General features: G+C 41.5%; 2 non-coding genes across 2 annotated transcripts; one reads left to right on the top strand and one right to left on the bottom strand.

The window, feature by feature from the left end:
• The first annotated feature begins 6,761 nt into the window (after positions 1–6,761).
• LOC118489950 lies at positions 6,762–6,868 on the top strand. The gene has a single exon (XR_004887961.1). It is a non-coding gene; the product is annotated as a small nucleolar RNA R71 (small nucleolar RNA).
• Positions 6,869–11,678: 4,810 nt separating this feature from the next.
• Positions 11,679–11,785, bottom strand: LOC118489829. Its single transcript, XR_004887842.1, has one exon. It is a non-coding gene; the product is annotated as a small nucleolar RNA R71 (small nucleolar RNA).
• Positions 11,786–13,788: the final 2,003 nt, after the last annotated feature.

Here is a 13,788-nt window from a genome sequence, read left to right on the forward strand (position 1 = left end):
AACCATCTTAATCGTTTTTGAAATCATCGTTTAAACCTTGAAATCATTTTGTACATATGAATCACCCCAAAACAATTGAAAACAGTAAAATAGGGGAACTATGTACTCACATGAAGTGCAAAGTATCCTCAATCAATAGAACTTCAACAAACTCAAGTAAACCAGAGAAATCAAGCAGCACCTAGTAATCGAATCACTATTCAAACAATAGACGCCTAAATCGGAAGATCGGACAGAATGAGGTCTTGTAAACCAAATGAGTGTTGGAACTCATGTGATATGGTTTAACAAAGCCTACATCCTAAAATGAAACATAACCTAAGTGCTTTCGACCCGTTACGACCCATTAAGGTAGCTTACGCTACGTTAACGCGTCGTGCGCGCAAATGCGCGTTTGAGACGTCTAACTAGTCCCATGACAAGTATTATATGCCTATACATCTTTAAATATGTTCCATAATTAGTTACGTGACAAAAGTTTATGTTACATATGCTTATTTACCGATTATGCATGAAAAGGGCATTTTGGTCATTTACCAAAGGCATATAAATTACCTATCATACAACTAATTAAACCTAAGTGACCATAATGTATAACCTTGGAAGGTTATTCCCTATGCAATTATGGTCACTAAGCACGTTTGGTCGGATTCTAATGATCGACGAAACGGGTCGTGTTCGAAAGTCCGCTTGACTTACGACTCTACACAAGCACTAGTCTAAAAAGTGACGAGCTAAACATGATAAAACATGTTTAGTTAAGTTAGAAAACAGATTTTGGTATCAAAACAAACTATTTTGATACCTAAAAGTAGTTTGGTTACAAAATACGCGAGAATACGCATTTTGGCCGAAACTACGACTCGTCACTGAGCCTAGATAACGTGGTAATCAGTAGGTATAGTTACTAGGGACTATAACCATCGTGATTACACTCACGTTATGAAGTTCAAACGAACTTCGCATTGACCATAAACTGGTCAATGCAGAAAGTCAAACGCAGTTTGACTTTTATGATAAAAACGAATAAAAAGAATGAAGGAATACTTACAAATGGTCCCCGCAAGCTTTGATCCGATTTACACTCAGGTATGAAGTGTATACTCCAACTTAGAGGGCCAAAATCAGATCAAATGTGGTTTGGGAATGAAGTGGGGTTTGCTATTTATAGGAAATCTAGAACCGTTAGGATCGTTTATCGGGAAACGAGCTTCAATCCGGGCCTTACATGTGTACCCCATGATTTGAGAAACCATGGGCACTTAAAAACAAGCCCCTAGATTGCCCAAAACCATTTTCAAGTGTGTGGAACATCTGGAACTAGCTGTTAACAACTTTCTACTGAACTGGGGCTTTTACACGGTGATGTGCACAAAATGCAACATATAAATTACATCAATCGCGGCATAAAAATAACCCTTTTTTAGTACTAATCTTGGAAATAGTGTGCTTTTGTCTTTCTTTTGTATTTTCAGGATTAAATGTGCTCAAATGAACAAAAGAAGCAAAAATACAGCTAAATCTAACATAAATACAAGAAAAGGAACAAACATGGCATGCCCGACCTCCCAATAGCATCTTCCAAGCAAAACAAGAAGACAGAAGACTGAACATGCCCCGTGCTCAGTGAGCACGGGGGCGTGCCTGATGTGCGTGAAGTGTGTTATAATTTTGATGTATATTTAAGCCCCTTTTACACTTTTAGCCAAGTTTTAAATTTATAAAACACGATATTTACTAACACTAAACACACATATGGGCAAGTGCACCCATCGTGGACGTAGTATAGTGTTGGTAAGATACCGAGGTCGTCCAAGGACACAAGAGCTTTTAATACCGGTTTATCCTCAACGTCTAACCAAATCAAAAAAGTGAGAAAAATGTTTTAAACTAAGAAAAATAAAAACTAACTAAATGCTGAAAAATAAAATAAAATAAAAACAGATAGACAAGATGAATCACTTGGATCCGACACATGTATTAGTATAACCTTTGATTATTTTCGCACTTTTGCACTTGTTTAAGAGATTATCTTAGTTATTGTAGTAGGCCCCTCTTTTGAAGGCGACGTTACCCTCAACCCAGTAGTTTGAGTCAGCAAGGATACAATCCTAAAGGGTCGGATTATTGGAAGATAATGAATTAAGTTATTAATGCAAATTGTGGTAGGCCCCGCTTTCGGCGGTGACGTTACCCTCGGCTAAGTAGTCTGAGTCAGCAGGGATACAGTCCTAAATAGCCGGGTTATAGTATTAATAGTAGTTAACTTATGAGGGGGTCAAACAGTTTGGATCCCCGCCATCCAATACCTATGGGTATTGAAGGAGATCCTACTAAAATTGACCCAGGTCCCAAGCAGGACCTCTAAACGCTGAACAAGGGCAAGACCCTTACCAAACCGTTCCCTTAACCCCCTATCAGGTAGCCAACATACCTCCATATAGACCGTGGAGATATGAATGGTGAAAATCTTTTATTTTATATAGACAGTAAAATAACGCCAAGACACCACGGACAAACGATAAGGAAAGATCACCTTCAACATAAGTAACTAGTTATTAAAGTCATTAATACAAAACCAAATAAAAAGTGCAAAAGATTAAAAATAAAAAGTATTATACTAAACACTTGTCTTCACCAAGTGATGTAAGAGACTTAGGCAAACATGGCCTTGATTGTCAAGAACTCTTACGATCAATCTTGGATCCCGAGACGACTCACACACTCTACGATGGACAATGGATGATGGTGGTGGATGATGGTGTTATGGTGGTGGTGGGTGGTGGATGAAGTGTGAGAGAGGTGGTGTGCCAAGGGATGAAATGGAATGAAGCCAAGCACCCCTATTTATAGGCTGAACAGAAGGCTGGGCACGGCCCCGTGTCCGCTGGACACGCCCCCGTGCCCGTCTGACATTCTCTCTCTTCATTAATTGTAATTCGCAATTACAATTAATGCGCCTGCTGTACTTTCACCACGCCCCCGTGCCCGCTGGACACGGCCCCGTGGTGGGCAATGGAAGCTTCTACTGGTTTGTCTTTTCTGCTGCTTCCTGGGCACGCCCCCGTGTTCGCTGGACACGGGGCGTGTTCAGTCTCTGTTTTCTCTTCTTTGCCTTGGGAGGTGCCGTTGAGGGTCCGGGCAGTCTACTTTTGTTCCTTTTCTTGTATTTATGCTAGAATTAGTTGTCTTTTTGCTTCTTTTGTGATTTTGAGCTCATTTCATCCTGAAAATACAAAAGGAAGACAAAAACACTCTTTTTCCAACATTAGTACTTAAAAAGGGTTAGTTTTATGCCTTAATTGATGTGATTTATATGTTGCATTTTACACACATCAAATACCCCCACACTTGAACTTTTGCTTGTCCTCAAGCAAAACTCTTTAACTGTGGCTTACACTCCCAAATGGAATAGTTAGAAGAGAAAGTTTTTAGCTTGTCCTAGAGTGTCGGGAATCCAAGGTCTTTGTAAGTTTTATTTTTTATTTATTTACAATCCTATTCGTTATGATTTATTTTGAACGTTTCATAAGATAAATTACTTATTTGGGCATAGCATGCCTTATTAAAATTCCATTTATATACAAGTTCACATACCTCATGGGGGATCACTCAACACTTTTGGCCGAAGGTGTATATTTTTAGTGAATCACTCGAGAGCGGCATGGAACTTACGCCTTCCATAGGCTTGCCAAGCAATCAATCCTCCTCCTTTTTAACTTTTTACCTTTGTAAATATCAAGAGGACTTTTGGGGTGAAGGGTTAGGCTTGGGTTAAAGGTGGGTGGTTGGGTTAGTGGTTAGTAAAAGGGCGAAAATTCGTAAAAAGCGTCGGTTTTCGTAAAATACCTTGTCTTTAGCGACTTTTTATTTTGAAGTATTTCTCCAAACAAGCTTTTATATAGCTTTTGTTTGTTTTTGACTTCATCATTTTTTTTTCATCACATAAAAAGACGAGTTTACGAAGAACCGAGCTTGTTACTAAAATAAAGGGTGAAAAAATAAAAATGGTTTTTGGTGGGTAAAAAGGGTTTTGGGGTAATGAAATGAAAGGTTTAGGCTCAAAGGGGCTATCTAGGGGGATTTTTGGGTAGGTGGTAAAAAAAATGAAAAATAATGGTTTAGAAAGAAAAATGGTTAGTCCTAATGCCTCCATCATTTACTTACTTGGGTTCAAGTTGGTAAGGACCGGGAATGTATTGTTGTGGCAAGTTCTAGATTTGTAAGAACCAAGCGGCTATTCACACAAGAAACGAAAAATGAGCATTTAGTCTAAATATGTATATTTTTATGCTCAATAAAGGCTCAAAACTCACTTTTGTGGGAATGGGTTTTTAATGTGATCAAGTATATATAATCGAATCTTTAACTAGACTTGTTATGCCGTTTCATAATTTTCTTATGTTGGTTCTTTGTTATCACGACGCTATCGGTTGTAAACTTGTAAAAATATAACCTTTTTAGAACTTGTTATTCCCAACTTAAACTAAGACAAGTAAATAAAAAAAATGAAAAAGTTTTTGAAAAAATTTGGGGTGTTTAGCGGTTCCAATAGAGTTTTGTGTAAGGCTTGTGTTTAGGATTTGCAAAATTCAAGGTTTTAGCATCCCCCCCCCCCCACACTTAAATTACACATTGTCCTCAATGTGTCCAAAAATAAGGTTTTTGGTTGATTAGAATGTGTAAAAGTGGTTTAAAAAGCAAAGACTTATGTTACTGGCATTCTGGACACGGCCCCGTGGTGACCGGGCACGGCCCCGTGGTCAAGTGCCAGTAACAAAAATTAGAGAATTGAAACAGAAGCATGGACACGGGGGCGTGTCCGCTGAACACGGCCCGTGTCCAGTTACCTGAACTGGGTGTTTTCCTGCAGGTGGCTCAGCACGGGGGCGTGTTGGTTCCGCACGGCCCGTGTTGAGCCTTCTGTGATGGAGATTTGTGTCGGGTTGCTCTGTTCTTCGTGCATGGTTCCATTTTTCTCGTTCCCTTTTTTCATCCATTATCACCATGAGTGTGTTTTATTCTGCAAAATAAGACTAAAAGATTAAACTAAACTAAGGATAGTTCCGCGGAATGCCTCCGTGGTGCGCCACGTTTATAAGGGTCCTTGGCTAGACCCGATTCGAGGTTATATATTTTCTGAGTGGGATGCTTGGCGTCCCATGTTACACCGTCAGAGAGCAGCATCCAAGCTCGAATCAATAACCTTCATGTAATTGATCGGGTCGTCATCTTCTATTCTCTTCCCAACTCCGAATTTCACTTCATCATCCCCATACCTCAAGGTGAGTGTCCCGTCATTCATATCCACCACTGCTTGGGCTGTGGCAAGGAAGGGTCTCCCTAGTATAAGGGGGACCTCGGTGTCTTCCTCCATAACGAGTATGACAAAGTCAGCTGGATAAACGAATCTGCTTACCTTTACCAAGACATTCTCGATGACACCTTGTGGGAATTTGACGGATCGATCAGCGAGTTGTATGCTCATTTTTGTAGGGCTCATGGTTCCCAAGCCGAGCCTTTTGAACATTGACGAGGGCATGAGGTTAATGCTAGCTCCTAGGTCGGCTAAGGCATTGCGAACGGGCGATTCCCCTATTGAGCATGGAATCGTGAAGCTTCCGGGATCGATTTTCTTTTGGGGAAGTTTATTGAGCACGAGGGCAGAGCATTCTTCGCCTAAATTAACTAATTGCAAATTTTCAATTTTTCTCTTATGCGTAAGGAAGTCCCTCATGAATTTAGAGTATTTGGGCATTTGGGTTAGGACTTCGATAAAAGGAATATTGACGTGCAATTGTTTTAACAGACTTTCGAATTTTGCGAATTGCTCATTTGTCTTTTGACGAATTAACCTACCGGGGTACGTAACTCGAGGAGCCTTGGTCGGCTCTGGTGATGGAGGAGAGTTCTTCTCCTGCAGAGGTGTCGGTACTGTTTCTTCCGTTGGTGGTGGCACTTCTGTAGGCCCTACGGTGCGGTTTCGTAGTGTGATGAGGTGAACTTGCGCCTTTGGGTTTGTTTCGGTATTGCTAGGTAATGCGCCTTGCGATCTCTCAGAAAAATTTTGAGCTATTTGATTTAATTGTTTTTCTATGTTTTGAATGCTAGCTTGTTGATTTCTAAAATTAGATTCTAATTGTAGAAATCTTTCCGAGTTTTTCTTATCAGTGTCAGAGACGAGGCGAGATATAGTATCTTCGAGCCTTTCTCGTCCACCTTGTTGTTGAGTGAAGTTTTGTGACTCATTTCTTGGTTGCTGAAAGTTTGTTCGTTGGGTTTGTTGGTTACTACTATTGCCGGGTTCCCTCCAACCAAGGTTTGGGTGGTTTCGCCATCCTTGGTTGTAAGTTCCCATTGGAGGACCCGACGGCCTAGGTCTATTATCAATGTAGTTTACCATTTCTTGTTGATCGTCTGTTTCTTTCATGCAACTCCAATTTTCATGTGACCCACCACACCCTTCACAAGCCATAACCGAGACTGTTTTTGTCATTTCCAATTTTTTTATCTTTGAAGAAAGAGCCTCGATTTGGGCTTGTAAAGAAGTGCTTTCATCGACCTTATGGGCGCCCGGGGCGATAGACTTATTTCCCCGGGGGGTGTGCCATTGAAAATTGGTTTGAGCAATTTCCTCAATTTGATTATATATTTCGTGTGGGCGTCGATTACCTAAAAGTCCTCCGGAGCTAGAATCAAGTGTCTGCCTAGTGTGTGGCAACAATCCATTATAGAAAGTGGATACTTGCTGCCATATTGCAAGGCCGTGATGGGGACACTTGCGTAATAGCTCCTTGAACCTTTCCCAAGTTTCATATAAGGATTCTCCGTCCTCTTGTGAATATGTATTAATTTCAGCCATTAACTTAGCAGTTTTAGAAGGAGGGAAATACTTATATAGAAATTTTTGGGCTAGTTCATCCCAGGTGTTTACCGATCCAGCTGGGAGGGTGTTGAGCCAAGCTTTCGCTCGGTCTTTTAGTGAGAAGGGAAACATACGGAGGCGGATGGCGTCGTTTGATGCTCCATTGATCCGAAAGGTATCACATATTTCCAAGAAATTAGTTATATGTAGATGGGGATCCTCGTCCGCAAGCCCATGGAAGGTTGCGGAGTTTTGGAGCATTTGTATCAAATGTGGCCGAAGTTCGAAGTTATTGGCTTCGACATTCGGAGCATTGATAGCGGCGCCTAGATTACCTACAGTGGGTCGTAGATAATCCATAAGGGTACGTTGGTCCGCCATTGGAGGTGGATCACCCGAAACCTTCTCTTGGTTTTTGGATTTTAACCTTTTTCTGAGAAAGCTTTCGGGTTCTTCTAGTGGTTCTTTTATGTCTTTATTGGAACTGGAGCTCATACACTACGTGTGGGTGGCGTCGGGTTCCAAGTCCTGCAATAAAAACAAAAAAGAATGTTGGGGCTTTTACACGGTGATGTGCACAAAATGCAACATATAAATTACATCAATCGTGGCATAAAAATAACCCTTTTTTAGTACTAATGTTGGAAATAGTGTGCTTTTGTCTTTCTTTTGTATTTTCAGGATTAAATGTGCTCAAATGAACAAAAGAAGCAAAAATACAGCTAAATCTAACATAAATACAAGAAAAGGAACAAACATGGCATGCCCGACCTCCCAACAGCATCTTCCCAAGCAAAACAAGAAGACAGAAGACTGAACACGCCCCGTGCTCAGTGAGCACGGGGGCGTGCCTGATGTGCGTGAAGTGTGTTATAATTTTGATGTATATTTAAGCCCCTTTTACACTTTTAGCCAAGTTTTAAATTTATAAAACACGATATTTACTAACACTAAACACACATATGGGCAAGTGCACCCATCGTGGACGTAGTATAGTGTTGGTAAGATACCGAGGTCGTCGAAGGACACAACAGCTTTTAATACCGGTTTATCCTCAACGTCTAACCAAATCAAAAAAGTGAGAAAAATGTTTTAAACTAAGAAAAATAAAAACTAACTAAATGCTGAAAAATAAAATAAAATAAAAACAGATAGACAAGATGAATCACTTGGATCCGACACATGTATTAGTATACCCTTTGATTATTTTCGCACTTTTGCACTTGTTTAAGAGATTATCTTAGTTATTGTAGTAGGCCCCTCTTTTGAAGGCGACGTTACCCTCAACCCAGTAGTTTGAGTCAGCAAGGATACAATCCTAAAGGGTCGGATTATTGGAAGATAATGAATTAAGTTATTAATGCAAATTGTGGTAGGCCCCGCTTTCGGCGGTGACGTTACCCTCGGCTAAGTAGTCTGAGTCAGCAGGGATACAGTCCTAAATAGCCGGGTTATAGTATTAATAGTAGTTAACTTATGAGGGGGTCAAAGAGTTTGGATCCCCGCCATCCAATACCTATGGGTATTGAAGAAGATCCTACTAAAATTGACCCAGGTCCCAAGTAGGACCTCTAAACGCTGAACAAGGGCAAGACCCTTACCAAACCGTTCCCTTAACCCCCGATCAGGTAGCCAACATACCTCCATATAGACCGTGGAGATATGAATGGTGAAAATCTTTTATTTTATATAGACAGTAAAATAACACCAAGACACCACGGACAAACGATAAGGAAAGATCACCTTCAACATAAGTAACTAGTTATTAAAGTCATTAATACAAAACCAAATAAAAAGTGCAAAAGATTAAAAATAAAAAGTATTATACTAAACACTTGTCTTCACCAAGTGATGTAAGAGACTTAGGCAAACATGGCCTTGATTGTCAAGAACTCTTACGATCAATCTTGGATCCCGAGACGACTCACACACTCTATGATGGACAATGGATGATGGTGGTGGATGATGGTGTTATGGTGGTGGTGGGTGGTGGATGAAGTGTGAGAGAGGTGGTGTGCCAAGGGATGAAATGGAATGAAGCCAAGCACCCCTATTTATAGGCTGAACAGAAGGCTGGGCATGGCCCCGTGTCCGCTGGACACGCCCCCGTGCCCGTCTGACATTCTCTCTCTTCATTAATTGTAATTCGCAATTACAATTAATGCTCCTACTATACTTTCACCACGCCCCCGTGCCCGCTGGACACGGCCCCGTGGTGGGCAATGGAAGCTTCTACTGGTTTGTCTTTTCTGCTGCTTCCTGGGCACGCTCCCGTGTTCGCTGGACACGGGGCGTGTTCAGTCTCTGTTTTCTCTTCTTTGCCTTGGGAGGTGCCGTTGAGGGTCCGGGCAGTCTACTTTTGTTCCTTTTCTTGTATTTATGCTAGAATTAGTTGTCTTTTTGCTTCTTTTGTGATTTTGAGCTCATTTCATCCTGAAAATACAAAAGGAAGACAAAAACACTCTTTTTCCAACATTAGTACTTAAAAAGGGTTAGTTTTATGCCTTAATTGATGTGATTTATATGTTGCATTTTACACACATCAGTGCCCAAGAGTCAGCAGAAAAGACAAAGTGATAGAAGCTTCTGCTGCCTACCACGGGGCCGTGCTCAGTGGACACGGGGGCGTGGCCAACTGTTGCAGACACATTTAATGAAATTGCGAATTGCAATTAATGAAGAGAGAGAGTGGGATGGACACGGGGCCGTGCCCAGGCTTTTGTTCAGCCTATAAATAGGAGTGCTTGGAGCTCTTGCAACTCATCCCTTGGCACACCACCTCTCTCACACTTCACCCACCACCCACCACCATCATAACACCATCATCCACCACCATCATCCATTGTCCATCATAGAGTGTGTGAGTCGTCTCGGGATCCAAGATTGATCGTAAGAGTTCTTAACAATCAAAGGTCGTGTTTGTCTAAGTCTCTTACATCAGTTGGTGAAGACAAGTGTTTAGTATAATAATTTTTATTTTTAATATTTTGTACTTTTTAATTGGTTTTGTATTAGTGACTTTAATTACTAGTTTCTTATGTTGAAGGTGATTCTTCCTTATCGTTTGTCCGTGGTGTCTTGGCATTATTTTACTGTCTATATAAAATAAAAGATTTTCACTGTTCATATCTCCACGGTCTATATGGAGGTATGTTGGCTACCTGGTCGGGGGTTAAGGGAACAGTTTGGTAAGAGTCTTGCCATTGTTTAGTGTATAGATCCTGCAAAGGACCTGGGTCAATTTTAGTAGGACCTCCTTCAATACCCACCGGTATTGGATGGCGGGGTCCAAACTCTTTGATCCCCTCATAAGTTAAACTACAATTAAAAATTTAACCCGGCTACTTAGGACTGTATCCCTGCTGACTCTGACTACTTAGCCGAGCGTAACGTCGCCTTCAAAAGAGGGGCCTACCACATTATGAATTAATAACTTAATTATATCTTTCAATAATCCGACCCTTTAGGATTGTATCCTTGCTGACTCAAACTACTGGGTTGAGGGTAACGTCACCTTCAAAAGGGGGGCCTACTACAATAACTAAGATAATCTCTTAAACAAGTCCAAAAGTGCGAAAATAATCAAAGGTTATACTACACACAAGTCAGATCCAAGTGATTCATCTTGTCTATCTGCTTTTACTTTTATTTTCTTTTCAGCATTTTAGTTAGTTTTATTTTTTTAGTATAAAACCCTTTTTCTAACATTTTTATTTGATTAGACGTTGAGGATAAACCGGTACTAAAAGCTCTTGTGTCCTTGGACGACCTCGGTATCTTACCAACACTATACTACGTCCACGACGGGTGCACTTGCCCATATGTGTGTTTAGTGTTCGTGAATATCGTGTTTATAAATTTAAATCTTGGCTAAAAAAGTCTAAAAAGGGCTTAAAATATACACCTAAAATATATACACACTGACACGCATCAAGTTTTTGGCGCCGTTGCCGGGGACATAAGGATTTTAAGAAAGTTAGGAATCAGCGGCCTAATTATTTTTTCTATTTTATTTTTATTTTTTTAGGATTTTCTTAATTTTTCAGCTTCTGCAGAGCTCAGCACGGGCCGTGCCCAGCAATGTCACTGGCAGTTTTTATTTTCCGAGTTACAGAGAGGTGAGCACAGGGTCGTGTCGGTGCAACACGGGGCCGTGTCCAACTTTCCAGTAACTGGGATCCGGAAAACAATCACTGTATCTCCAACCACGGGCCGTGTTCAATGAGCACGGGGCCGTGGTGAACTTTCTGGCCAACATTCTTTTCTGTTTTTGTTGCAGGACTTGGAACCAGACACCACATCTGAACTTTCTACGTAGTGTATGAGCTCCAGTTCTAGTAGAGACATAAAAGAACCTCTAGAAGAACCCGAACGCTTTCTTAGAAAAAGACTTAAAGCTAAAAACCAAGAGAAAGTTTTGGGGGACCCACTTCCAATGGCGGACCAACGTACCCTCATGGATTACCTACGACCCACCGTGGGTAATCTCGGCGTCGCTATCAATGCACCGAATGTTGAAGCTAACAACTTCGAACTTCGGCCACATTTTATACAAATGCTTCAAAACTCCGCAACCTTCCATGGGCTTGCGGACGAGGATCCCCATCTACATATTACTAATTTCTTAGAAATATGTGATACCTTTCGGATCAATGGAGCATCAAATGACGCTGTCCGCCTTCGAATGTTTCCATTCTCACTAAAAGACCGAGCAAAAGCTTGGCTCAACGCCCTCCCAGTTGGTTCGGTAAACACCTGGGATGAACTAGCCCAAAAATTTCTATATAAGTATTTCCCTCCCGCTAAAATGGCCAAATTAATGACTGAAATTAATACATATTCACAAGAGGATGGGGAATCCTTATATGAAACTTGGGAAAGGTTCAAGGAGCTATTGCGAAAGTGTCCTCATCACGGTCTTGCGGTATGGCAACAAGTATCCACTTTCTACAATGGGTTGTTGCCACGCACAAGACAAACACTTGACTCTAGTTCCGGGGGACTTTTAGGTAATCGCCGCCCACATGAAATATACAATCAAATTGAGGAAATTGCTCAAACCAGTTTTCAGTGGCACACTCCTCGAGGCAATAAATCTATTGCCCCGGGTGCCCATAAGGTTGATGAAAGCACTTCTTTACAAGCCCAAATCGAGGCCCTCTCTTCAAAGATCAAAAAGTTAGAAATGACAAAAACGGTCTCGGTTATGGCTTATGAAGGGTGTGGTGGGCCACATGAAAATTGGATTTGTATGAAAGAAACAGATGATAAACCAGAGTCGGTAAACTACATTGATAATAGACCTAGGCCGTCAGGTCCTCCAACGGGTACCTACAACCAAGGATGGCGTAACCACCCTAACCTTGGTTGGAGAGAACCCGACAATAGTAGTAACCAACAAAACCTAAACCAATGAACAAACTTTCAACAACCAAGAAATGAGTCACAAAATTTCCCTCAACAACAAGGTGGACGAGAAAGGCTTGAAGATACTGTATCTCGCCTTATTTCAACAATTAGAATCGAATTTTAGAAATCAACAAGCTAGTATACAAAACATTGAAAAACAAATAAATCAATTTGCTCAAAATTTCTTCGAGAGACCACAAGGCGCGTTACCAACTAATTCGGAAACAAACCAAAAAGCACAAGTCCATCTCATAACGTTAAGAAACCGTACCGTGGGTTCCGAAGAAGCTCCACCACCGCTTACTAAGGGAAGCACAACACCGCCCCAACAAGAGAAGGCTTCTCCTCTAATTCAAGAGCCTACTAAGGCTCCTCCGGTTCCATACCTTGGTAAGTTAATTCGTCAAAAGACCAATGAGCAATTCGCAAAATTCGAAAATCTACTAAAACAATTGCATGTTAATATTCCTTTTATCGAAGTCCTAACTCAAATGCCTAAATACTAAAAATTCATGAGGGACTTCCTCACGCATAAAAGGAAAATTGAATCATTGCAATTAGTTAACTTAGGCGAAGAATGCTCCGCCCTCGTACTCAACAAACTCCCACAAAAGAAGATTGATCTTGGAAGATTCACAATTCCTTGCTCGATCGGGGAATCCCCCGTTCGTAATGCACTAGCCGACCTTGGGGCTAGCATTAACCTCATGCCTACATCAATGTTCAAACGACTCGGCCTAGGAAAAACAAGCCCTACCAAGATGAGCATACAACTTGACGACAGATCCGTCAAATACCCACAAGGTGTCGCTGAAAATGTATTGGTCAAAGTCGACAATTTCGTCTACCCGGCCGACTTTGTCATACTAGATATGGAAGAGGACACCGAAGTCCCCCTCATACTAGGGAGGCCATTTCTAGCCACCGCGCAAGCAGTGGTAGACATGAATGACGGAACACTTACTTTGAAGTTTGGGGATAAGGAAGTGAAGTTTGGAGTTGGGAAAAGAGTAGAGGACGAAGACCCGGTCAATTACATGAAGGTCATTGATTCGAGTTTGGATGATGCTCTCCGACGGTGCAACATGGGATGCAAAACATCCCGCTCGGAAAATATATGACCTCACTTTGGGTCTAGCCAAGGACCCTTATAAACGTGGCGCACCACAGAGGCATTCCGCGGAACTATCCTTAGTTTAGCTTAGATTAATTTTTAGATTAATTTGCAGGAATAAAACGCACTCGGGATGGTCAAGGATAACAAGGGAAACGAGAAACATCACCCCATGCACGAAAACAGGGCCATCCGACAAAAAATTCTTCATTACAGCAAGTTCAGCACGGGCCGTGTCCGCCCAACACGGCCCCGTGCTGCACAATCTGCAGAAATCGCCCAGTTCAGGTAACTGGACACGGGCCGTGTTCGCTGAACACGCCCCCGTGTCCAGGCTTTTGTTTCTCTTTAAGTGTGGGGGGGGGGGATGCTAAAAATTTGAATCTTGCAAGTCCTAATT

This window comes from Helianthus annuus, chromosome 2, assembly GCF_002127325.2.
Source record: "Helianthus annuus cultivar XRQ/B chromosome 2, HanXRQr2.0-SUNRISE, whole genome shotgun sequence".
Classification (NCBI taxonomy): Eukaryota; Viridiplantae; Streptophyta; class Magnoliopsida; order Asterales; family Asteraceae; genus Helianthus; species Helianthus annuus.